The sequence below is a fragment of the Gorilla gorilla genome, chromosome 5 (assembly GCF_029281585.2).
Source record: "Gorilla gorilla gorilla isolate KB3781 chromosome 5, NHGRI_mGorGor1-v2.1_pri, whole genome shotgun sequence".
NCBI lineage: Eukaryota > Metazoa > Chordata > Mammalia > Primates > Hominidae > Gorilla > Gorilla gorilla.
The window spans coordinates 64,820,130-64,844,459 of NC_073229.2; the positions used below are offsets into that span (position 1 = coordinate 64,820,130).

At 38.6% G+C, this 24,330-nt stretch overlaps 1 protein-coding gene across 2 annotated transcripts in view; it reads right to left on the bottom strand.

The window, feature by feature from the left end:
• ADGRF1 (adhesion G protein-coupled receptor F1) overlaps nucleotides 1-9,746 on the bottom strand; it is a 45,231-nt gene extending 35,485 nt beyond the window's left edge. For both annotated transcript variants that reach the window (XM_004044147.5, XM_063707649.1), the window contains exon 1: nucleotides 9,605-9,746. The gene's annotated coding sequence lies outside the window, so the exon portion shown is untranslated. The remainder of the gene's footprint in view (nucleotides 1-9,604) is intronic.
• Nucleotides 9,747-24,330: the final 14,584 nt, after the last annotated feature.

Sequence of the window (24,330 nt, forward strand, 5' to 3'; positions counted from 1 at the left end):
TGTTCCCAGCTTTGACATTTATCAACTGGATGCCCTTTGGAATTGTCTCAGATTTTCTATACTTCGGTTTAGTCATCAAGAATACAAGGAAAATAGTATTTAATTCACAGGTTCTTAGGAGAATTGAATGAGTATTTTGCAAGTAAGGTACCCAGAGTGGTGCCTAGTATTTCAACCTTACCATCAGTTTTTATAGTTACTTGCTGGATTGTGTCAGAATTTGACTTCTCTGAGTGCACTTGGGTTAACTGATGGCCATCACTCTGGAAATGGAGGGATCCCAGCTTTGAAGCAATAAAGTACATTTTTACAGTAATTGAATGATCTGACTCAAAGGAGGGTCCACAGCAGCAAGGATGTCAGGGATTGCTTTGCGTGTGTGCAGGGTCATCATAAATCCCTCTGAACTTCGCCTTTAGTAAACATAAACCCCATGGTATTTTCATCGCTTCCCTTCCAAGCCGGAATGGTCCTGATTATTTAGAAATTCTCAGAATCCTTGTGTCCTTGCCACAGATGAGGAGCTGTTGTTGTCATTAGAGCATGACATGTTTCCATCACACCTTGTGCTGTGGCTGCTGGGGCCAGTGATGCCTGAGCTGCAGCTGTGTGGGCACCAGCTTCCGTGGGAAGGCTTGGCCATGGTGGGACGCCCCCCTCCGCACTTCCTTGAATTCATTCAGTGAATTCATTCCCTGTCCTTCAGTTTACAGGGAACAATCATTAGAACGTGCTATTATGCCTCTGGAGAGGGCTGGCTGTTGTCTCCCTATTCTTTCAGTTATATACTTACGGACTGCAAATATCATTTATTTATGCCAACAGCTGTCTCCTTATCAACAGCAGGCTTAGTTGAAACTGCTCACACCTATACTTTCCAGCATTCTTGGCAAAAATCTAATCTTAGGCACAGTTGAACTCTGCGCTGTTTTTCTGGCATCAATATTTATGGGATTATGTTTCTTTCTCTATAAATAGAATTCCCAGTAGAGCTGTCTCTTTCCTGTCCGTCTTGGCCTCACATGCGCCCATGTGCACACACACATTGATGAAAAGAGCAGGTCTCCACATAGGATCTAAAAGAAATCGTGACTCAAAAAGAATTAGGCAGGTGACCTGTAAAACCTTGGTTTTGTTTTACCTCTCATTTTATCAGTTTTTGATAACATTTTCATTGGCATCTATCTTTTCTAGGAACTGTTGGGCCACTTGCCTTTGAGAAAAGCTCCTGTGTGTTTCTGTAACTGAACAGAGACAGAGGAGAAGACAGCTGAGAAAATAGGTGGGAGGACAGAAAAGATAGCCACTTCCATCTTTGGAAAAATGGTTGGAGGTTTGGTAAGTTATATGAGCGAGACAAACTTCCTCTGGAAGGACAGTAATTTAAAGTCATTTAAAATCTCAGGGAAGGTCTATATACATGTGTGCACAGTAAAATCGTAAACACGTTTTATATTTTCACATGTTTTAGCACATTCATGTTTATAAACACAGCAGGAAGAGGTCTGGATGAATTACACTGTAACCTCATGTTTGTACCTCTTCCGTGAGGATTTGTGAAAGTTAAAACTCTGTGGGCTCGGTTTCCTCCTTTATACAGTAAGAGGAAAAATAAAGTGAGCTCAGATCTATTCACATTCAGGTTTCATTATTACATGCCCATTCCCCACATTCTATTTGTAGATTACTTATTTAATTGTTATTTTATCAATGTCTGGCAGTCACCAAACCTAAGCCTGGAAAGATTACCGATTTCTACTCATCTTTATTCTTGTTTTCTCCTCAAACTGGTTATTAAATTCTTTAACATCTTTTGAGATGAGCTAAGAACCTACTAAGAATTTAATTATTGGGTTCAGAACAGAGGTATAATTTTTAAGAATTCTGGACTTATAAGTCTGGAAGCGACAAAAAGAATTACTTGGCTCAGTCACTCCTCCCCCAGGACACTTCACCAATCTGCTAAACTTGCATTTGTTCCAGTACCGTATACTGACAGCCTCCAATTTCCCAGGCATTGTGCCATGCACTGGCTGTTAACAATATCATCATGCAGGATTATCACACATGGTAGCTCCACACCTCAAGAGAAACTCCAAAAGCCACAATCCAGACCCACTTTTGGGAACTTCTGGTTACCGAGAATCTCTGTTCCGGGATCCCTATTTTAACTCTCCTATGTTTCATTGACTGGTTGTGCCTTCAGAGTCCAGTTTGTGACCCTACCTCCAAATCTGATCCTTTTCCATCCCAGAATTGAGATATGTGCTTATAAGTTTGTGTTTCCTTTGCCACTCATTAGAACTTCATTCAGCTCAAGAGTATTTCTCCTGCTGCTGGTGCCTTCAGCCTAGCACAGCTGTCTGCTCCTTCCTAACCAGGGTTCTGTTTTTCTATTTAGTCTGCGCTTTGCATCTGAGAAGAGCTTCACTCAGGATGATTTGTTGTTTTTAGCTCATTGCTCAGTATGCCTTCTGGCATTCTAGTAGAGTTCATTTCCCACAGAAGACCAGTCCAGCTCGTTTCCACTGTAAAAGGCTTAGCTGCAAGCCTCATGGGTTGGCTCTACTCCAAACCCTTGTAACTGAAGACGCTCACCAGCCGCTTGTGGTTCGGTATAGCAGGAGTGACCATGAAGCCCTTAAAAGATGATTAACGGCATTCCGCAAAAGATGCCAAGCGCTTTCTTCTAGCCAAGATTTCAGCTTAGCAACAGGACCCAGTCTTCCTGTAATTCCTAGGTAGGGCTCATTTCTCATCTCCTCTACTTGACTTCATTTAAAGTAGGTAAAGTCCAGATAATTTGAGCTTCTTGAATTGTTTGCTTTTAAAAATAAAAAAGTACCTGAACAGAACTCCAGAGAGGTGATAGCTACCTAATAAAAAGAAATAAAATAATTCCTTCTAATTTACAAAGTGTTTTTAATAAGTTTTGATTTGATTATTTTGGCAATTGTATATGTTAAGTGGAATTTATTTTCATTTCACAATTGCAGAAAATGAAAAGGTAACATTTAAATTCTAAATACAAAGAATTTCTTAACTATTTCCCTAAATTTCTCAGCCCAAAGAATCAAGTATTTCCCTTAGATCATGAGCCAGTTAGTTTTTGTTGCTTGGGGCATGATTTTAATAAAATCATGATTGTTAATTTGATCTCCACCTGAGTTCCTTACAAACAATTCTTTTTTTCAGAAAAAGGAAGAACGTACATTTCAAACCTATCTTCCTGTTCCTGCATTAATTTGCATGTTCTCACTTACAGTGGCAGCTAAGCACTGGGTACACATGAACATAAAGATGGAAACAATCAACACTGGGGACTCCTAGAGCAGAGAGAGAGGGAGAGGGGGAGAGGGCTGAAGCGCTATCTATTGGGCTGGGCGCAATGGCTCAAGCCTGTAATCCCAGCAATTTGGGAAGCGGAGGCCGGTGCATTGCTTGAGCTCAGCAGTTCGAGACCAGCCTGGGCAACATGGTGAAACCCCCATCTCTACTAAAAATACAAAAATTAGCTGGGCATGGTGGTACGCACCTGTGGTCCCAGCTACTTGGGAGGCTGAGGTGGGAAAGTCACCTGAGCCCTGGAGGCGGAGGTTGCAGTGAGCCAAGATCGCGCCACTGCACTCCAGGCTGGGAGACAGAGGGAGACCTTGTCTCAAAAACAAAACAAACAAACAAACAAAAAACAGCTACTTATTGGGTACTATGCTCACTACCTGGTGACAGGATCATTTGTACCCCAAACCTCAACATTACACAATATACCCATATAACAAAACTGCACACGTACCCCCTGATGCTAAAATAAAAGTTGAAATTACACAAGAAAAAACAAGCTATCTTCCTAACAAATATGATTGTCCTCAGTGTCAAAGGAGAGTCAGGAGTCCAAGGATGGAAACACAAATGATCAGGCCTGCTGGAAAACCCCTGCAGAACAGGCTCTGTGGGACCTTTATATATAAATGGTCAGATTAAAGATGTCACAAACTCTTCTTGGGTGATCTGTTTTAAATAGGAGTAAAACATACTTCTCCAACTTCTCATTCAATGCTTACACTGATAAATCTTCATTGTTTCAAACCTACCAAAACCCACTAATTGTTTATGTCTCCCTTTACATATGAATAGTATTTTCATTATAATTTTCTTAAAAAGTAAAAATAAGTTTTAAAATCATATTCCCCAGATGATTCTTCTAGAAATAGAACTAGTTGACTGGCATTCCACCTATCCTGAAAATATCACATCAGTTCATCCTCAGAAACCATCAAGATTCTACACCATACAGAATGAAAAGCAAACTCAAGATCATGGCAGTTTTGAACTCCCACAATTTGCCCTCAAACTTCCCTTCTATTAAGCTTCCTTTCACGCATCTGAATTCCAGGCAAACCAGGATTTAACTTTTAACTTTTCTAAGTTAAAAGGAAAGTGCTGCTTCAAAAGGTTTATATATGTTGAGTTTTTCTAGACATGGCCAAATTGACCTCCTAACCTGTACCCATTTATACTCACTGGTAAGGTGCAGAAATGCCTGTTTCATCACTCCATCCACAGTATCTTTTTAATGTTCCCAAACGGATAGGCAAAATTTTTGCCTTATTGTTTTAATTTTCCTGTGTTTGACTATCAGTAAGTTTAAGCATTTTTCAGGGATTTACTGACCATTTGTATTTTTTTCCAGCTTGACTATTTAAGTCATTTTCCTAAATTTTTTTATTGGAATGTTCATCTTTTTCTTAAAAATTGTGTTTTAGGAACTCTTTTGTCTTTGTCGCTCCTGTTATAGGTATTTGCTCATGATTTGTAGTTCATCTTTAAACCTTTTGCATTATTTTCTTCTGCACAAAAGATTAAAATGTTCATGAAATCACACCTGTTAATCTTTTCCATTATGGATTTTACTTATTCATTTTTACTTTTGGTTGTATTTAGAGACAGGGTCTCATTCTGCTGCCCAGGCTGGGGTGCCGTGCCATGATCATAGCTCACTGTAGCCCCATCCTGGGCTCAAATGATCCTCTCGTCTCAGCCTCCTGGGTGGCTGGGACTATAGGCACACACCACCACACCCAGCTAACTATTTTTTAATTTATTTTTTTGCAGAGACATGGTCTTGACATATTGCTCACACTGGCCTTGAACTCCTGGGCTCAAGTGATCCTTCTTCCTTAGCCTCTCAAAGTGCTGAGATTTCAGGTATGAGCCACCACACCCAGCCCCATTATGGATTTTAAACTTAGGGTTGTGTGAAGAATGTGTGGTTTTGTTTGCTTGTTTGTGTTTTGAGATGGAGTCACGCCCTGTCATCCAGGCTGGAGTGCAGTGGTGCAATCTCTGCTTACTGCACCCTCTTCCTCCTGGGTTCAAGTGATTCTCCTGCCTCAGCCTCCCGAGTAGCTGGGACTACAGGTGCACGCCACCATGCCCGGCTGATTTTTGTATTTTTAGTAGAGATGTGGTTTCACCATGTTGGCCAGGTTGGTCTCGAACTCCTGACCTCAGGTGATTCACCTGCCTCAGCCTCCAGAAGTGCTGGGATTACAGGCATGAGGCACCGTGTCCAGCCGAAGAATGTGTTTTCTATAAAAAGATTGGAAAACATTCTTCTACATTTTAGTCTAACAGTTCTTAAAATTATTTTTAGTACACTTAATTCTTCAATCTTTCTTAAGTTAATTTAGGTTTTGGGATGAAATAAGTAAATATTCAATCCTGCTGGAATTTATTTAGGTTTTCAGATTTCCTTTCATTTCCTCCAAGTGAATAGCCAAGTTTGCCAACTATTTTTCCCAATGAAACAGTTTTTTATCCAGACCACCTTGATAATTCTTTATCAATTTATTTTAAATTTTATTTTTAATTGACAAATAATAATTGTACACATTTATAGAGTACCTAGTGATGTTTTGATATATGTGATATACAGTGATCAGATCAGGGTAATTAGCATATCCATCATCTCAAACGTTTGTCATTTCTTTGTGTTGGGAACATTGAATATTCTCCTTCTAGCTATTTGAAACTATATATTATTGTTAAGTATAATCATTCTACAGTGGTATAGAACACTAGAATTTATTCCCCCTGTCTAGCTGTAAGCTTGTTTAATGAGGCCCTTTTCCTATAAAATTCTGACCTAAATATATTTTTAAAATTCTACTGCTATCTACATCTTTTACCAATTACTTGCTTAATTGATACCTTGGTCAACAAAGTAAAAGAGTATGATATGCCTAAGAAATATTAAGTGTCTTATCAGAAATAATTAGCTTGATTATCTAAGAGATGAAGCATAGGGAAGTCTCCAAGTAGAGTCAGGCTGCATGCAGTACAAACACAAGTGTAAAAGGTGTTCATGGAAAATATAATCTGCTTAGCACAAATTCTCTTTACCCAAAACTTTGCAGGTGTGAATCTGTTGTACTATGACAGGCTGTCCCAACTTCACAAATGTATAATAAATATCTGCTTAACCCAAAACAATAAAGAAACTCTTATCAGGTTTTAAAGTTTTGTCTTCCAAGAAAGAAGAAAAGAATAAGAAAATGTTCTTAAGGACTTTAAAGTCTTTAGATTTGTGGACCTCTGGAGATTAAAAACTGACATTTGCACTAAAACCAAGAAGACACCATGAGGATCTGATAATGCTCATCAGTAAAATGTAACTAGAGTTTGCAGTTTTAGGACTGCATACCTCATTGCTGTTCATCTCTGCATTTTATTTATTCAACTGACTACACATAGGAAATTTATTTTAACTCTATGAAATGCTAGGGCATATTCCACTTCTATTATTAATTCCTATGAATTTTCATTCTCAACATGCCAGGTCCCAGTTTCCATCAGCCACTGACCAGGAGCCTCTATGAGATTATCTGTGGCTTACTGGGGAGGGGATGTGATAAGAAGGCTTCCCTTCCTTAGTGGTTTTGTGTACTATGGGTTGAGTTTATCAAGGCTTGAACCCAGCTGTGAATGGAAGAGTGTATGTTTCATACCACGATGCTATAGACCTTTTGTACTATCCCTCCAAGATCCTAAATTGTTTCCACATCTATTAAAACCATGTATCTCTGGGCATGGTGGCTCACGCCTGTAATCCCAGCACTTTGGGAGACCAAGGCCGGTGGATTACTTGAGGTCAGGAGTTTGAGAAGAGCCCAGCCAATATAGTGAAACTCTGTCTCTACTAAAAATACCAAAATTAGCCAGGCGTAGTGGCAGGTGCCTGTAATCCCAGCTACTCAGGAGGCTGAGACAGGAGAATTGCTAGAAACTGGGATGTGGAGGTTGAGGTGAGCCGGGATTGTGCCGCTGCACTCCAGCCTGAGCAACAGAGTGAGAGACTCTGTCTCAAAAATAAATAAATAAATAGATAGATAAATAAATAGATAAATAAAATAAAATGAAACCATGTATCTATCCAGTCAAGAAATCTGAAGGCCTTGAAATCTTGCGAGCACTACTCTGCTAAGACAAACACAATTTAGGAAAATCCCAAGACATATGTATTTGGCAACAGCGTTTCCCCTTCTCTACAAGCCATGGGTGTTCCCTGCCAAAGAACATTAAAAAGAGAACCAGGTGGCTGGGCGTGGTGGCTCACGCCTGTAATCCCAGCACTTTGAGAGGCCGAGACAGGAGGATCACGAGGTCAGGAGATCAGGAAATTGAGACCATCCTGGCCAACACGATGAAACCCTGTCTCTAATAAAAATACAAAAAATTAGCCAGGCATGGTGGTGGGTGCCTGTAGTCCCAGCTACTCGGGAGGCTGAGGCAGGAGAATGGCGTGAACCTGGGAGGTGGAGCTTGCAGTGAGCCGAGATCACGCCACTGCACTCCAGCCTGGGCGACAGAGTGAGACTCCGTCTCAAAAAATAAGATAAAATAAAATAAAAGCAGGCAAAATATTTTGAAAGTTACAAATATAAACATTTAGATTAGGTAGGTTACACAGCACAGTTTCATAAGGGTGTCCTTAAGCAAAATTGTGAATTCAGTGACACTTGTCCCGGGGATGCCACTCCGCCACTTTCTGACTTGTGCACCCTTGTGACGCACACCCCTACCACTGCTAATGCCCTCAGATACCCAGTACCCTCTTGCTCCTGCCAGTTTTTACTTTGCTTACTCTCAGCCAAAGCACTAAAATCATTTATTTATATCCGAATTTGAATGAATGTGTTCATTTACTTTTTTAAAGAGATGTTTGCATTCCTTTAGTTGTGTAATGAAAGACATCAGAAGGCACATTGTTGTGAAAGTATGGTGCTTTCCTTGCCCTCAGCCCAGCAACAGACAGACCCTGTTATTGGGACACTGTCCCTGTTTTTTAAGAAATTTACTCTCCTTTTGGAGAAGAAAGACATACAAGGCATCCAACAATAATTCACATCAGCTTGGGGTTGTGCACAAAAGGTGAGTTTGCAAGTTGAGCTTGTCAGACTCCACAGGCATACACTCCTATTTCCAATCTTAATGCTTATTGGCACCATTTTACAAATGAAATAACCAGGACAAGACAACTAAATAATTTGCTCAATGTTTTACTACTTGTCAAAGGTTGAATAAAGTATTATGGGACCATTATTAGAACACTGTTGTCAATTTGGGTTATGGTTAGATAATGAGTGGTGTTTTCTTAATGACAACAGAGCATAATAAAAGGCTTGTGTTAATATTCTAACATATTAAAGAATGTACTTTTATTTATTTTTTGTTATTCTTGCCTCTGTTTGTAATCTCCAGCCCATGAATGCTATTATCAAGTTGAGCTTAATGGATCTCAGCACGAAAAAGCCAAGGTCATCACTTCTCCACACCTCTCCCACCTTGACCTTCTTTCTATATCTCCTTCAGTATTTTTCCTTCATGTAGTCTCTGGCATGGTACATTACACAGGCTATCAGGTTTACATAAATGGATTTTTCATGAAAACAAAGAAAAGAGAAAAGAAAAATTATATATTTTCAAGGCCTCTACTAAGAAAATACAGTGTGTCATTTTATGTTTATTTGGGGAAGTAGCAGGAGAAATGGTTAGTCAATTCTAGGGTTTTTTGGAGTCCTGGGAAGGAGTTAAATTGAGAAGTACCTCCTGGATATATATGGATCCAGGCAAAGCTTAAACTAATTCACTCTAAAGGAAAAATAAGCTTAATTCTCTCAAGCATAATTTTATTTTAAGAGATTGCAAGGGTTAATGTATTATGAATTAGTGAAAACCATATGACTGATACTTTAACAAGTATCTTTGGTGGAGCCCTTTTTATTCTAGGCAATCTACCTCCCTGGCACATCAGAACAATGGGGGTTCCTGTGTTATCACAGAGGGAAGAGTGTGCTTTCAGTCAGAAAATCTGGAGCTTGAGCCTCAGCCAATCACCTCATTATAGTTAGTAAGCGGGTTGAAATCTGTTGTTTCTGCTCATTGCTTTTTCAACTCTGTTCCCTTATTTAACCATCTTCAGGAAATGAGATATTGAAATCAGAATGTTTTTTTCAAGGAGAGAAAAAATAATCTCAGATTAACAGGTAGTATTGGTCATCGTAATACACGTTCTTAGTAATCAAAGTACAGTTATTGGGCTTACCTGGTGATTTATCTCTTCACACCACAACTCGAGGGAGCCCTTCCTTCAGTATACTTGTGGCTCAATCACTTCTTACGCTGTTTGGAAAGAAAGTATCAGTATCTGAGCCACAGCAGCTCACTGGCATGAACACAGGCTCACTGATCCATCAGCAATTCCTGGCACGCATTACTGCCTGTGCAGGTAGACAAGCCTGGGACACACCCCCTTCAAGAAGGAAACAAAATACTTTTCTCCTAACTCCCCCTCCCCCTTAAAGTCACTATCAGGTCTGGTAAGAGGAAGGAGCACAGAGCTCAAGACTTAATGATTCTCCCAGCAGACATAAATGGGTGTCTGAAATCACAGAAGGGAAATGGGAGAGAAAAGCTCTAGGGGAATGTGGAACCCTTTTGCCCTAGATCGGTTTACTACAAAATGCTATTCCATCAAATCTTCCTGTCCAACCTCTGAACACACTGGGTCATACCCTATAAAGCTGAAGGAATGCAGCCCTTCATGCATAATTCCAATGAGGAGAGGTGGGTAATTCCTGTGGGGCAGAAATAAGGGTAGATACTGTTTTTCCTTTTCCAACTTTTTAATTTAAGACTAAAAAATCAATAGCTACTTTCCCAGATAAAACAACCTCAGACTTCTGGGTGGGGTAGTACCAAAGGAGCTGTGGCAAAAGACAGCAACAGGGTGGATGCTGGGGTGAATGCTTTTGGTGTGTTTTTTGTGCTTAGAAAACCTAGAGTGAAACCTGATTAACTCCTTTAGTAAAGATTTGTTTTCTTTCCAAGGAGTCATCCAGTCTGAAAACTATGAAAGGTCAAGATTATTATGTGCTGTATCTTTAGCCACATTGGCTCATAAACTACTTTTGGTCAAGGTAATGAGCTACTAACAACCACGTCTAAATTAGCAATTTGTCATTCTGTTATGGAATAATGAAGGGGATAATAATATGTTAATTCTCAAAAATGCCACCGAAAAGAAACCAAAGGATGTCTCTGAATTCAATTAATTTATTAATTTTCTTTTGTTTCCTTTAAGCACTCCACATTTTACAAATGACTTGAGCTGGCTTACAATGTTAATGCATAAAATAAAATAGTGTGAGGATAAAAATTTTAAAATCATTATAAAAGCTCTATATAAACTATAAAAAAGGAAACTATCAAACTAAAGAGTCAATTAAGAAAAGTGATGCAAATAATAATCCCTGAAATTATTGTTTCATAAATTTGAAACATCTCTAGGGACAGAACTTCCTAACAGTTAAAGAAAAGGGGAAGCTAGTCAGGTACACTGTTCTCACAATCAGAAAAGAGGAAGCATCTATGTTTTCATGAAAGAGTAAGTAAATTCTAATAGAAACATCTTTTTTAGAGTGAACAATATTCCCGTCAACATTTGAGCTTCTAATTGCATATGCTATGTGGGCCTAAACCCAGTATGACCCACTTGTCTTCCACACCAGCTGGGCCACTGATCCCTATCATACTTAACATGATTGGGTCTGGCTCTAGCCCGCTGAAAAAGTTATCAAGAGAATGGGGCTTACCTGACAAACCCCAATTGTCAGGTAGACTCAAGCTTCAACCATTGTTCCTTTGTCCCCCGTCAGCCTGGGTGGAAAAAAGCTAATCTCATAATCTAGTCGAGTTAATTCCATTCTCCTTCTGCTTGTTTTCTGCAGGGTTTTGCCTGTTTCACAGTCCACCAATTATAACTGTAGACCAAATTTCGATTCCAAAAGGATAAAGACTTCCAGACTTACATACTCTTACTCAGTAGGTCCAATGTCTAAAGTTTTAAGATGAGAGATGCCATCTTCTCAGTTCAGTGCCACCCCTTTCCTATTGTCTATATTAAATTACACGTGTTTAAAGTAATTCACTGACATCCTAGTAAGAATGTGTTTATAAAATGGAATTAATAATCTACTAATCACTAGGGCAAGAAAGTGGCCATGGAATTGGGTGGAAACAGTTGAAATGACCAACTAGTGTGGAGTTTAAGGTGGTGAGGGCTTGAAGCTGAGATGGAAGCTCTGTTATCCACCTTTGGCTCATTGTGTCACTGCAGCCCAATAACTTCCTAGGGCCAAGGTATGGCCCTCAGAACCAAAGGAAACCCTACATTGTCTCATTAGACTGAAAACACTTTAGCAGACACTAGTAGGTGAGGCAACCAGTAGACATCAATGATTCCATGAGCACATTGATTTTGGAGAAAATCTGAATCCAAACAGATGAATGCATTTAATAGTCTTTTAATTACGTGTTTAATAGAAGGAAGTCATAGTATGTCCAATATTCAGATTGTTTCATAAATAAGGTGTGTTTTTGAAACTGATGACTCACCAAAAAGCAGTTTACTCACCGCCTCTAATTTCCTGCTAAGAATCTGTTAGTGCACGCAACACTAAATTTCTCAGTACTTCCTGGTGAGTTTGAGGAGCTCTCTGGTCCTTGCAAAGGACACAGTGCAAAAGGAAGCAGCATGGGTTTATGCACTGTGGCAGCATTCGGACATCTTGTTACCTTAAGAACTCAGGACAAAGCAAACCTTCTGAGTGCAGAGCTGTGGAGCTTTGTTGCCTCTCTAGTTTGATTGTAATGTTTCACAGGCATGAACAAGGTGTTCACTTGAGCATAAGAAGCCAGGTAAACAAATGTATTGTGGTTCATCTGGTCAACTTTACATTCCACAAATGCTGGGGGGAAAAAAAAGAAGAAGAAGAAGAAAGGCCTGGGGCTGAGGAAGAGCTTCAAGCCTTCTAACTTCATCTGTTGGTGTTGGTTTAGTGAAGAGCCTGGTTGCTTGGTTTCCAAGCAAAAGAACAGGGTCCCACAAATAAACAGCAATAAGCCTGAGTCCTGGGAGAAAGAAAATGCAAACAGAATCATGTTATTGAAACTAGTTATCTAAATTCATATGTCAACAAACTGTCCCTGAGTGAGTGCTCGGTGTGAAACAATATCTAAATTAGACAGATCAGCAGGTGAACCAGAAAAGGACAGGAACCCAATTACAGAAGGACCCTGATGCCCATGTCCATCCATCAAAAGTGCTGGACATTCTTTGAGTTTGGTCATAGAGAAGTTTTACCCCAGGGGCTGCAAACACAAACGGCAGACTTGAGTGATGTGATGATGCAAGAGTGTGAAAGACCCTGGACTGTTTCAGGTGGTTTTATTCCATAGCTGCAAAATGTTTGAAAGCACTATATATATGTATATGTATATATTGCAAGTATAATTTTTTTAACTGAAAGGAGGAGTAAAAAAGAGAAGAGTTGAGTATAAACTGTAAATTTCAGCGAGACGATTCTTCTGACTACTATGATAAAAGTCTTATCAAAGCTGATACAGGCTCTTCATACTCAGAACAAGGGCTTAAGATAAGGAGAGGTGGGTTTGAAATTATGAAGCTACCTAAGGACAAGCGTTGGACAATGTGACTTATGAGAAATTGCTTTTATCAGAGGGGTAGGGTGGCATTGTGTTATAATTGAGACCTGGACTGCTAATTAGAGGAAGAGAAGAACTACCAAGCACTTAGTATCAGCCAACATTTTGTTGTTGTTGTTGAGACAGGGTCTCACTCTGTCGCCCAGGCTGGAATGCAGTGGCATTATCTCATCTCACTGCAACCTCCGCTTCCCGGGCTCAAGCGATTCTCCAGCCTCCGTCTCCCAAGTAGCTTGGACCACAGGCGTGAGCCACCAATATTAATTTTTGTATTTTTTGTAGAGGCGGGGTTTTGCCATGTTGCCCAGGCTGGTATTGAACTCCCGAGCTCAAAGCGATCCTCCTGCTTCAGCCTCCCAAAGTGTTGTAATTACAGGTGTAAGTCACAGTTCCTGGCTTAGCAAACATTTTTTTTAAATTTTTTGTTTTTAATTTGTATGGGCACATAGTAGGTATAAATTTTTATGGGGTACATGAGATATTTTGATACAGGCATACAATGTGTAATCATCACCTCAAACCTTTGAGGTTATGCAGTATCATTTCTTTATGTTACAAACATTCCAATTATACACTTTTAGGTATTTTTAAATGTTTAGTAAATTGCTATTGAATATAGTCACCCTGTTGTGCTATCAAATACTAGATCTTATTTATTCTACCTAACGATATTTTTGTACCCATTAACCATCCCCACTCCCCCACTGCCCACTACTCTTCCCAGCCTCTGGAAATCATCATTCTTTTCTCTACTTCTATCAGTTTAATTGTTTTAGTTTTAGCTCCCACAAATCAGTGAGAACATGTGAAGTTTGTCTTTCTTTACCTGGCGTATTTCACTAAATGTCGTCCAGTTCCATCCACGTTGTTGCAAATGACAAGATCTCATTCTTTTTTTTGTTGTTGTTGGTTTCTTTTTTTTTTTTTTGTGGTGGATCAGCCAACATTTACGGAGTACTTCCTATGTGCCAAGTACTGTTGTGATCATTTTTCATGTGTTTTTATACGTTCTGCAACCCTATTTTATAGACAATGGAGTCAAGGCATCGAGCAGTTAAGTGAATGGTGAGCCAGAAAATCAACACAACCTGACTTCAAAGTCTGTTCTGTTACACTATTCTCTACTGCTTCCTAAAGACAGATGAAAAATACAAATAGAAGTGTCTGACCCTTGCTAGATATCCAAAGAAAAAGCAAAGACAAACACAGGTACTAATGAGATAGAACATTCTTATCATCTGAACCTTCCATAATAAATTGGAGAGCCATCAAAATCCTATAGAGTCCACACTTCATTTTATTCAAGAAGTAAGCTTCAAGTGTCACTAAATTCAAGGTCCTGTGTAAATCTGGCAGTTGGTCAAGATGGTATCTGTGGCCTTTAATCAGTTCAGAATGTACAGTATTGATACAGAATTATTATTCTCTGTACAGAATGTACAGAGATAACACTGAGAAGAGAAAGCTATAACCTATAAAATAAGTGATAATCCTTTTTCCCCTTCACTCCGTCTGTGTTTAAAATAAGAGTTATACAGCACCAAGAAGCCCACCTCTCCAAGCTCAAAAGATCCTCGTGAGGCCATAGGAAAGGTACAGCTGCAGGCACCAGAACACACCCCCTGCAATCACAAGAGGTGCAGGAATTCTACAGGGTCGGGACAGCCTCAATGGAGAACCTGCTCTATCTTACAAGAATCCTCCTTTTTACCATGCAGATTCCAGAGTTCCAGACCCTTTACAGTAAGATGCATTTCTCCACCAGCCTACAGCATCAGAGAAAAATAACACAAGCAAGGCTTCTGGAGAACACTCATGAGTCGGCTGGATTAGAGGCTCACACCCAACAGACTCAGAGTGCAAAGGGTCCTTCCTGTGGATGAGAAGCTCTTCTAGAACAAAATTAAGCTGCTTCTGTCCCTGGGCACTTTTTCTCTGGTGTCGTGGCCGTGCGCAACTTCCTCATGAGGACAAACATCTGAAGATGTGACCTGAGATTAGGACATTCTTTTTCACTTACGTATTGTTTCAGCAAACCCCACATTGACGCCAGCACTTCCAAATGTCCTTTAGGCAAAGACAGACATCTAGTGGCCAAGATTCACAATGTTGTAGCGGCCACCTGTTTACAAAATCACTATGGGGTACAATCACTTAATTTACCATGAAGGTGACTGAGGGACTTAATGGAGGAGGCAGGAGAAGGAGCAGTCCAAACCAGGTAACCTCTGTGACCTGAGTTGCCTTGTCCAGTTTTTCAGGACATAGGTTCTGCTTGGAGCAGAGTTCATTCATTCATCTATTTATTCATTTGACAAGCATTTATATTGTCTACTAGGTACAAGACACTGTGTTAAGCCTCAGGACTTCAAAATCTATAAATACACTCTTCAAGCATCTATAATGGAGAAGGTAGGCCAGCAACAATCAGTTAAAATATGTTACGATAGGGGCTGAACACACTGTGCCACAGAAGGCTGTAGGAGAGGCACTTACATGAATCTTTGAGGATAAGAAAAAGTGTTTAAAACACAGGTCTCAAACTGGCACCCTGTGGGCCCCATCTGGCTGGCAGATGTGTTTTGTTTGGACCATGCTTTGTTTTTCTAACTCTGAATTAGTTGCCGACATTTAAACATCAGGGGATTTCACATGAAAATCCAAATTTCAGCTTCTTTTGGAAAATAAGAAGATCTGAAAACATTGGTTTGTATTCCTGCAGGGTCACATTCAATTGGAGCTGCTTTCTTAATGTTTTTACATAACAGTCAATAATGTCTCTGCATAACAGCTTTTAATAAAATGTTGGTAAATTTTACATGAACAAGGTAGAAAACTCAAAATTACAAAAGCATATTCAGTGAACTACCCTTGTTCCACAACTAACTGATCTTCACCTACAAAAGCGCCCACTTTACCAGTTAGAAATTGTATAAATGCATATCCTTCTCTCACAGTTTACACCAAAGTTAATTTTACCTGGATTTAAAACATAAACACAACTTTAAAGATAGTAGAAGAAAACAGTTGTTGCTGATACATTCTTTAAATAATGTGTTGGTTTAATGGCAAAGGTATTCCTAAAGTAAGAACAAAACCTAGATGTCACAAAAAGAAAAAAATGGTATTTTTTTGGTGTCTTCACATAAAAAGGAGAAAAGATTCTGCAAGGTCAGCAATACAATAAACAGCATCCAAATAGAAATAATGATCTGAAAAAAAGGTATTTTCAATTTATTTAATAAATTTTTCCTAATATGCAAATAGTTCTTTGGAATCAATGAAAAAAGACAATCAACCAGATAAATAGACAAAAGGATATAAATAAATCCACCAAAAAAGCATACAAATAGTTCTAAAGTCTACGAAAAGCAAGGAAACATCTAGGATAACTTGAAAAATGAAGACTAAAGCAATGATGGGATATTATTTTTACCTCTCAGGTAAAAGATCAAAAGCGTTAATGACAACATTGTTGCAGGTAGGAGGAAATAGGCAGTGTCATATATAACTAGCGGGAATATAAGTCAGTAAATCTGTACCAAATGTTTACATTTACATATCACTTGACTTAGCAATTCTATTTCTAGAAATACAACCTACACACATACTTTCATATGTGCAAAATGATATGTATACAATGTAGAATTATTTCTAATATGTTGATTGAAAGTAATCTAAAAGTCCATCAATAGCTGCGGTGAATTGTATTTGTTTAAAATATATATGCAAGACATGAACCTTTTTTGTTTTGAGAAATTGAAATTTTGAGGTTGTTACTATATTGTAATCTAGCTTAAGCAGACTAATACAGAAATTGGTACTAAGAGTGGGGTAAAGCTGCCATAAGAGAAATCTGACAATATATGACATTTGCTTCTTGTCTGGCCAATGAGCAGCAAAGAAATTGTTCTTGGAAACCATACGGGCATGACCTATATAAGAAACCTTTGTGCTGGGCATGGTGGCTCACGCCTGTAATCCTAAAACATTGGGAGGCCACGGTGGGCGGATCACTTGAGGTCTGGAGTTTGAGACCAGCCTTGCCAACATGGTGAAACCCCATCTTTACTACAAATACAAAAATTAGCCAGGCATGGTACTGCATGCCTGTAATGCCAGCTACGCAGGAGGCTGAGGCAGGAGAATCACCTGAACCTGGGAGGCGGAGGTTGCAATGAGTCGAGATTGCAACACTGCACTCTAGCCTGGGCAATAGAGTGAGACTCCATCTCAAAAATAAATAAATAAATAAAAATTTAAAAAAGAGAAACATGTGATAAATGTGAATGGCAGTTAATATGCTGAATGAGTTTCGGGCTTCAAGCAAGAAAGTTGCAATCCCTTTTACTACAGCTAGTGGTTCTATTGTCAGTACAATGCTCTTAAAACATAGTTGTCACCTCATTTGTTTCATTCCAATCAGCTGCACTTGCCATCATATACGCCTCACATTCTTTTCCAAGCAGTACCTTGAGTCTATCAGGCGTCAGTGGCAGAGCCACACCTTTGGTTTCTTTTCCGGAGTAATTTTATCCACCTGAAAGACTTAGAGCCACCTTATTCATTCCCAATGTTGAAGGAAAAAGATTTGACGGCCATATCCGTGACTCACTTCTTGTTATTAGGCTTGGATATAATTGGTTTTATATCCAAACCAAGATCATCTCAGTTTTATATTTTATTAGTTAGAGATAGGAATTAGTTACATCTTCTCTCTGATAAGTCCCAGAATTTATGGACTTTTGTTTTTTAATTTTACTTCCATTTGCAAAGTAGCCACCTTTTTCTTGAAATACACAGTCTAAACAATCTGTAGCAGTTAACTTGTGCTAGTAACATTGTTTTGCATTGACCTACTCATTTGTTTCACACCATGGACTGAATAACATATCTTTGCCTCATTGATTTGAGATGCTACCTTTATTAAATACTAAATTCCTATGTGACTTTGGGTCAATTCGTGGATTTTGTATTCATTTCATTCGTCTGTGTCTACTCAAGAACAACTTAATACTCTGTTTATTGTGACTTCATCATATATTTTTATATCTAATATACTAATTATTCCTCATTATTCTTCCTTTTCAGAATTTTTCTATTTCTGCTTATTAATTTATTCATATAAACTTTAGAATAAGCTTGACTTCCCCCTCCCCACACACCACAAAAACCTATTGATATATTTATTGAGATTATGTTAAGTGTATAGGTAAATTTGGGGATAATTAATGTCTTTTGAGTTCCTCTAAAGAAGAATATGGCTTGATTTTCTACATGATCAAATAAAATAAAATAATTAAGCAGTGCTGATCATAATTCTGAAAGACACAATTTTGAACATGATAATCTGTAATTTCAATCATAATTTGGGTTGAAATACCGAAGGATCAAAATCTCTAGTCTAAAATCTTGAAAATCACAATAAATCCCAAATGTTGAAACCCTGAAACCTGAATTCTGGGGAAGGTATGAATGAGTTTTCAGCTGTAAGCAGGGTCGTTGCATCATGTTAGTTGCATTATGTCAGGCAGAACTATTATTACCTTGTTTTTGTCTTTATTTGCATTTGGAGGGCAATTCAGATGACCGGATTGGCCATGTGATAAGGCAGTGATGAAAGCTTCCTTTTAAAAATGCATTATTTCGGCTGGGTGCGGGGGCTCATGCCTGTAATCCCAGCACTTTGGGAGGCTGAGGTGGGTGATCACCTGAGGTCAGGAGTTTGAGACCAGCCTGACCAACATGGTGAAACCCCATCTCTACTAAAAATACAAAAATTAGCTGGGTGTGGTGGCATGCGCCTGTAATCCCAGCTACTCGGGAGGCTGAGGCAGGAGAATCACTTGAACCCAGGAGGCAGAGGTTGCAGTGAGCTGAGATTGCACAACTGCACTCCAGCCTGGGCGACAGAGCGAGACTCATCTCAAAAAAATAATGCATTATTTGTCTGCACTGGCATTCCTTTCAGCTGATGAAATTCCAGGAGCTTTTAATGAATTAAAGTCGCATTTCTCTGAAGAAGCCAGCAAAGTTACTGACTAGTTTAAAAATAATTGTGTGCCTGGTAGGATAGGAAGACACTTACACAACAGTGTTGGGGTTCGATCAACAGTATAGTTCCCACCAAATTTGTAGTCTGTATATAAGTGCACGCAGAATGGACTTTGCATGCGCAAAGCAACCTAGAAGTGTGCTGCAGAAGATGGGAAAACAACAGGGAATGCTTATGTTGTTGTATATTGAATCACAGAATGATTTCAAAAAGAGCAAGCACCATATAGAAAATGAAAGTGAACATATTCTCCAAGGAGAATCATCTGGAGGCAAGACTTCAAAATAGAGCTAATGATAGTGAAAGCTGGCCAGCTCTTATGAACTGCCTATGTGCAATTATGCATAGTCTATCCCTGTAATTGCTTTTTCATATGGTAAATTTACTTTTGAGTTTTTTTCTTTTTTCTTTTTAAATTTTTGATTCCCAACTATTTTAAATTGACAGCATTATTTTTCACAATTTGCTATGCTATGTATTTCATCTTTACCTCATTTCCAATATTGGAGGTATAAATTGTGTAAAGACTTTTAGAGAGTTCTAATTCATTCTATGCATTTTTTATAAACTTGACTCCATGAAAGTACATTTGACTTCATGTGTAGGCCATGTGTGTATATGTAAAAATATTGAAACTCCCTTAATAAATGAAGAAATGTCCTTTTAGTGCATCTGCTTTTGTAAAAGAGAAAACTGCTCAAGGGTTCGGCTCTTTGGGTGACTGCATATGCGGTGGCGAGTGATCACAGGTTTCTATTGTTCTTCTCAAAAGACGTGGGTTGTCCATCACAGCATTTCAGATTATTGCAGTTATAAAGCTGAGCGTACACAATTACCAGCCATAGTGATACATGATTTCTACATTTCACTTTTTGATCTATTTATGAGTACAGTCGTCTGCTCATAACTTATACCCATGCAATTGTTCCTAGTATACCTAAGTGGGCTTGCAAAAACATAGTTTTTTATTATAATTTAAGTTCTGGGATACATGTGCAGAATGTGCAGGTTTGTTACATAGGTATACACGTGCCATGGTGGTTTGCTGCACCCATCAACCCGTCATCTACATTAGGTATTTCTCCTAATGCTATCCCTCCCCTAGCCGCACACCTCCCGACAGGCCCCAGTGTGTGATGTCCCCCTCCCTGTGTCCATATGTTCCCACTGTTCAAATCCCACTTATGAGTGAGAACATGCGGCGTTTGGTTTTCTGTTCCTGTGTTAGTTTGCTGAGAATGATGGTTTCCAGCTTCTTCCGTGTCCCTGAAAAGGACATGAATTCATCCTTTTTTATGGCTGCATAGTATTCCATGGTGTATATGTGCCACATTTTCTTAATCTAGTCTATCATTGATGGGCATTTGGGTTGGTTCCAAGTCTTTGCTATTGTGAACAGAGCTGCAATAAACACACATGTGCATGTGTCTTTATTGTAGAATGATTTGTAATCCTTTGGGTATATACCCAGTAATGGGATTGCTGGGTCAAATGGTATTTCTGGTTCTAGATCCTTGAGGAATCGCCACACTGTCTTCCACAATGGTTGAACTAATTTACATTCCTGCCAACGGTGTGAAAGTGTTCCTATTTCTTCACATCCTCTCCAGCATCTGTTGTTTCCTGGCTTTTTAATGATCGCCATTCTAACTGGCCTAAGATGGTATCTCATTGTGATTTTGATTTGCATTTCTCTGATGACCAGTGACGATGAGCGTTTTTTCATGTATCTGTTGGCTGCATACATGTCTTCTTTTGAGAAGTGTCTGTTCATATCCTTCGCCCACTTTTTGATGGGGTTGGTTTTTTCTTGTAAATTTGTTTAAGTTCTTTGTGGATTCTGGATATTAGTCCTTTGTCAGACAGATAGATTGCAAAAATTTTCACCTATTCTGTAAGTTGCCTGTTCACTCTGATGATAGTTTCTTTTGTTGTGCAGAAGGTCTTTAGTTTAATTAGATCCCATTTGTCAATTTTGGCTTTTGTTGCCATTGCTTTAGGTGAAAAACATGTGTATTTTATTGTCTATTTTATTGTGGAAAGTGGGCTCTGAAGTGTTCTGTTGTGTTTTTATAATGTTTCTCAAATGAGCCACCTTTTAAAAATGAAAATAAAATATCTTTTAAATTATTTTTTCCAGAATTACATTTTTAGGATTTTGATTTTTCAGGATTTCAACCTTCAGAAATACGGTGTTCAGGGTTGTGTCTTTCAGGATTATGACTAAACCCATTATCAAGGAATGAATCTAACAACTAGGCAGGAGTAATATTAAAATATTTTTAAATGTATGAAAAAACGCAGAAGAAGATTCCTCAGTTATATCCCAAGGCTTGTGAGGTGTGATTGTATGCCTTCACGTATCATTAAAATATAAAATGAAATTGAACCTGATGTTAGAAAACATTTCCACCCAGGATGAGATTCTATTGCAAGTTTACCATGAAAGGGCAAATGGATGAAAGATATACCTTTAAAGAGAAATATATTTATTTCATAAAGAAAGAGGGGAATGAAAAGGGGGAATGCAGAGAGACACATAAAGTACACTCATTTTTGCAATGATTTTTCTGTCCTGGTTACTTATTATTGTTTCTGCTTCTTCTTTATGGTACTGGGGTATAATGTGTATTTGTAGGCCGTTTCTATTTCCCTGCACACAGATGAAATGTAAGTAGGGTCAGGCCGTGCACTGTTGTCGATCTATCTCTGGTAACCCCTTTCTTTTTCTCCCCTTCCTCACCTTGGCAGCCCTTCTGCCTGCAAGAGCATTGTGGGGGGCAGGGTACTGTGAATGATGAGGAATAAGGCCCAAACCTTTCCTGTGAAATATGTGCTCAATGTTTGAGTAAGCATTGATACTGATTATTAGTAAGGGAGGACAATGAGATGAACAAAATTAGAAAATATTTTTCTCAGAAGCAACATGCACTAGCGACTAATAAATTTAGAGTCTAACTTCTCTAAAGTATCATGTTATACTTGTGTCATCAACTGTTAAAAATTTTCTTAGAACACCATTTATATGTATACATACATATATGTATGCATAAGTATACTTAATTTAATAGACGATTGATCATGTGGCATAGTCTCCTGCTTTCCAACAATATAAAGTATTGGCAACGGTGCTGAACAACTATAACACTCATAAAATTGTAGATATGTAAAATTGTACAATCACTTTAGAAAATAGTTGGACAATTATTAATTTAACAATTGTTCATTGTTAATGACAATTGTTACTTTTAGTTATAAGATTAAATATGCACTTACAATTTGACCCAGCAATCCCACTTGTATATATTTACCCAAGGGAAATGAAGGTAATAGATCAACGTAAATTGTTGTATGGGCCAGACATGGTGGCTGAAACCTGTAATCCCAGCACTTTGGGAGGCTGAGATGGGAGGATAACTTGAGGCCAGGAATTTGAGACCAGCCTGAGCAACATGATTAGATCCCATCTCTTAAAAAATTAAACATTAGCCAAATGTTGTGGCACATGCCTGCAGTCCTATCTGTTCAGGAGGCTGAGGCAGAAGTATTGCTTGAGCCCAGGAGGTCAAGGTTGCAGTGATCCATGATCATACCACTGCACTCCAGCCTGGGTAACAGAGTGAGACCCTGTCTCAAAAAAAAAAGAGTTGTATGCAATATTCATAGATGTATTTGTAACAAAATCTAAAAGCAATCCGATGTTCATGAACAGGTGAAGGAACAAACAAATTCAGATATAACCATACAATGGAATACTACCAAGGAAGCAATACAATATTCTTAGCAAGACACCTGGAAAGGTAAGCAATAATGAGGACTTTGCACTCTATGGAAAAACCATGTTGTACAAATGCAAGATATTACATTCCTTGGTTTTAACCTATTCTCTTCCTTCAGGATCGCTGTCACTCATGGTCTACTTTGGATTACACTCACTGAAGATGCCAGCTAATTCTTTATAGTGCCTCAGTGCCTGTTTTAGTAGATGATCCCAGAACTAAGGTAAGTACTGTGTCAGACACAGTAAGAAGTATACCAAGTCCCAGGATACAGAGAGCTGACAATTTTGTATAGTAAACAGTCAAATGCAAAAAAATTTGAGAATTGTATTAGACCTTACAATAAACATTTCCAATGCCTGTTGCCTGCCTATGTTCAATAAAAACAACAAAGAAGAGATGAACTATAATAACTTAAGAAGTTAATTAAAACTTCACAATATGCTACATCTACTGGTCTTCTCCTGTTCTCATAATTGGCACGAAAGAACATGTGGTGGGAAAGCCAATGTACCCCATTATGTCACTTTTCAGAGATCGGGGTTCTACTTTTGTTTTTCCTGCTTCTCTTGATAAACCATCATGGTGCTATCATATATTAAAATTTTTATCCTTTGCTAAATTTATTCTGTCTCCAGCATATAACAACATCTCATGTAAGTTATTTTAACCTCTCGTAAAAGATTTTATTTTATTTAACTTAGCTTTAATTTTTAGACCTAAAAGCAGAATGTCAATTATTCTCAAGCTTAGTGCAACTTTCCTACATTCCGTTAGCTCTTATTTACAGGGTTTGATCACATGCTCATACTTACACTTTATAAGCTGGAAACCTCATTTGTAATTTGTCACATATAAAACTTTTTAATGAAAACTTTTAAACAAATCCACATAAATTTAGAGAATTTTGGAGGGGGTATAAATTTGTCATGATAAATCCACATGCTTTTTCCTGATTCCCTTACACACCTACTCACAGTTAGGCAGCAGGCCAGGGATGACAGTACAGATACTTAACTGTGGGAAAGCAAACTTAAATGCCTGTCAAATGCCTGAGCATAGCAACATGGCCAGATAAAAGCATGTTTAATTTACTGAGTGTATTAGTCATGGTTCTTCAGAGAAAGAGAATCAATAGGTAAAAGAGAAAGAGAGAGGTGGATAGTTGGATGGTTGGTTGGACAAATAGACAGATAGATGATAGATAGATAGAGAGATAGATGATAGATAGATAGATAGATAGATAGATAGATAGATAGATAGATAAAAAAGATTTATTATAAGAAACTGGCTCATGTGATTATGGAGGCTGAGAAGTCCCAGGTTCTGCACTTAGCAAGCTGGAGACCCAGAGATGATGTGTAACTTCCAGTCTGAGTCTGCAGGCCTGAGAACCAGGAGAACCAGTAGTGGTAGCTCCATGCTTTAGCT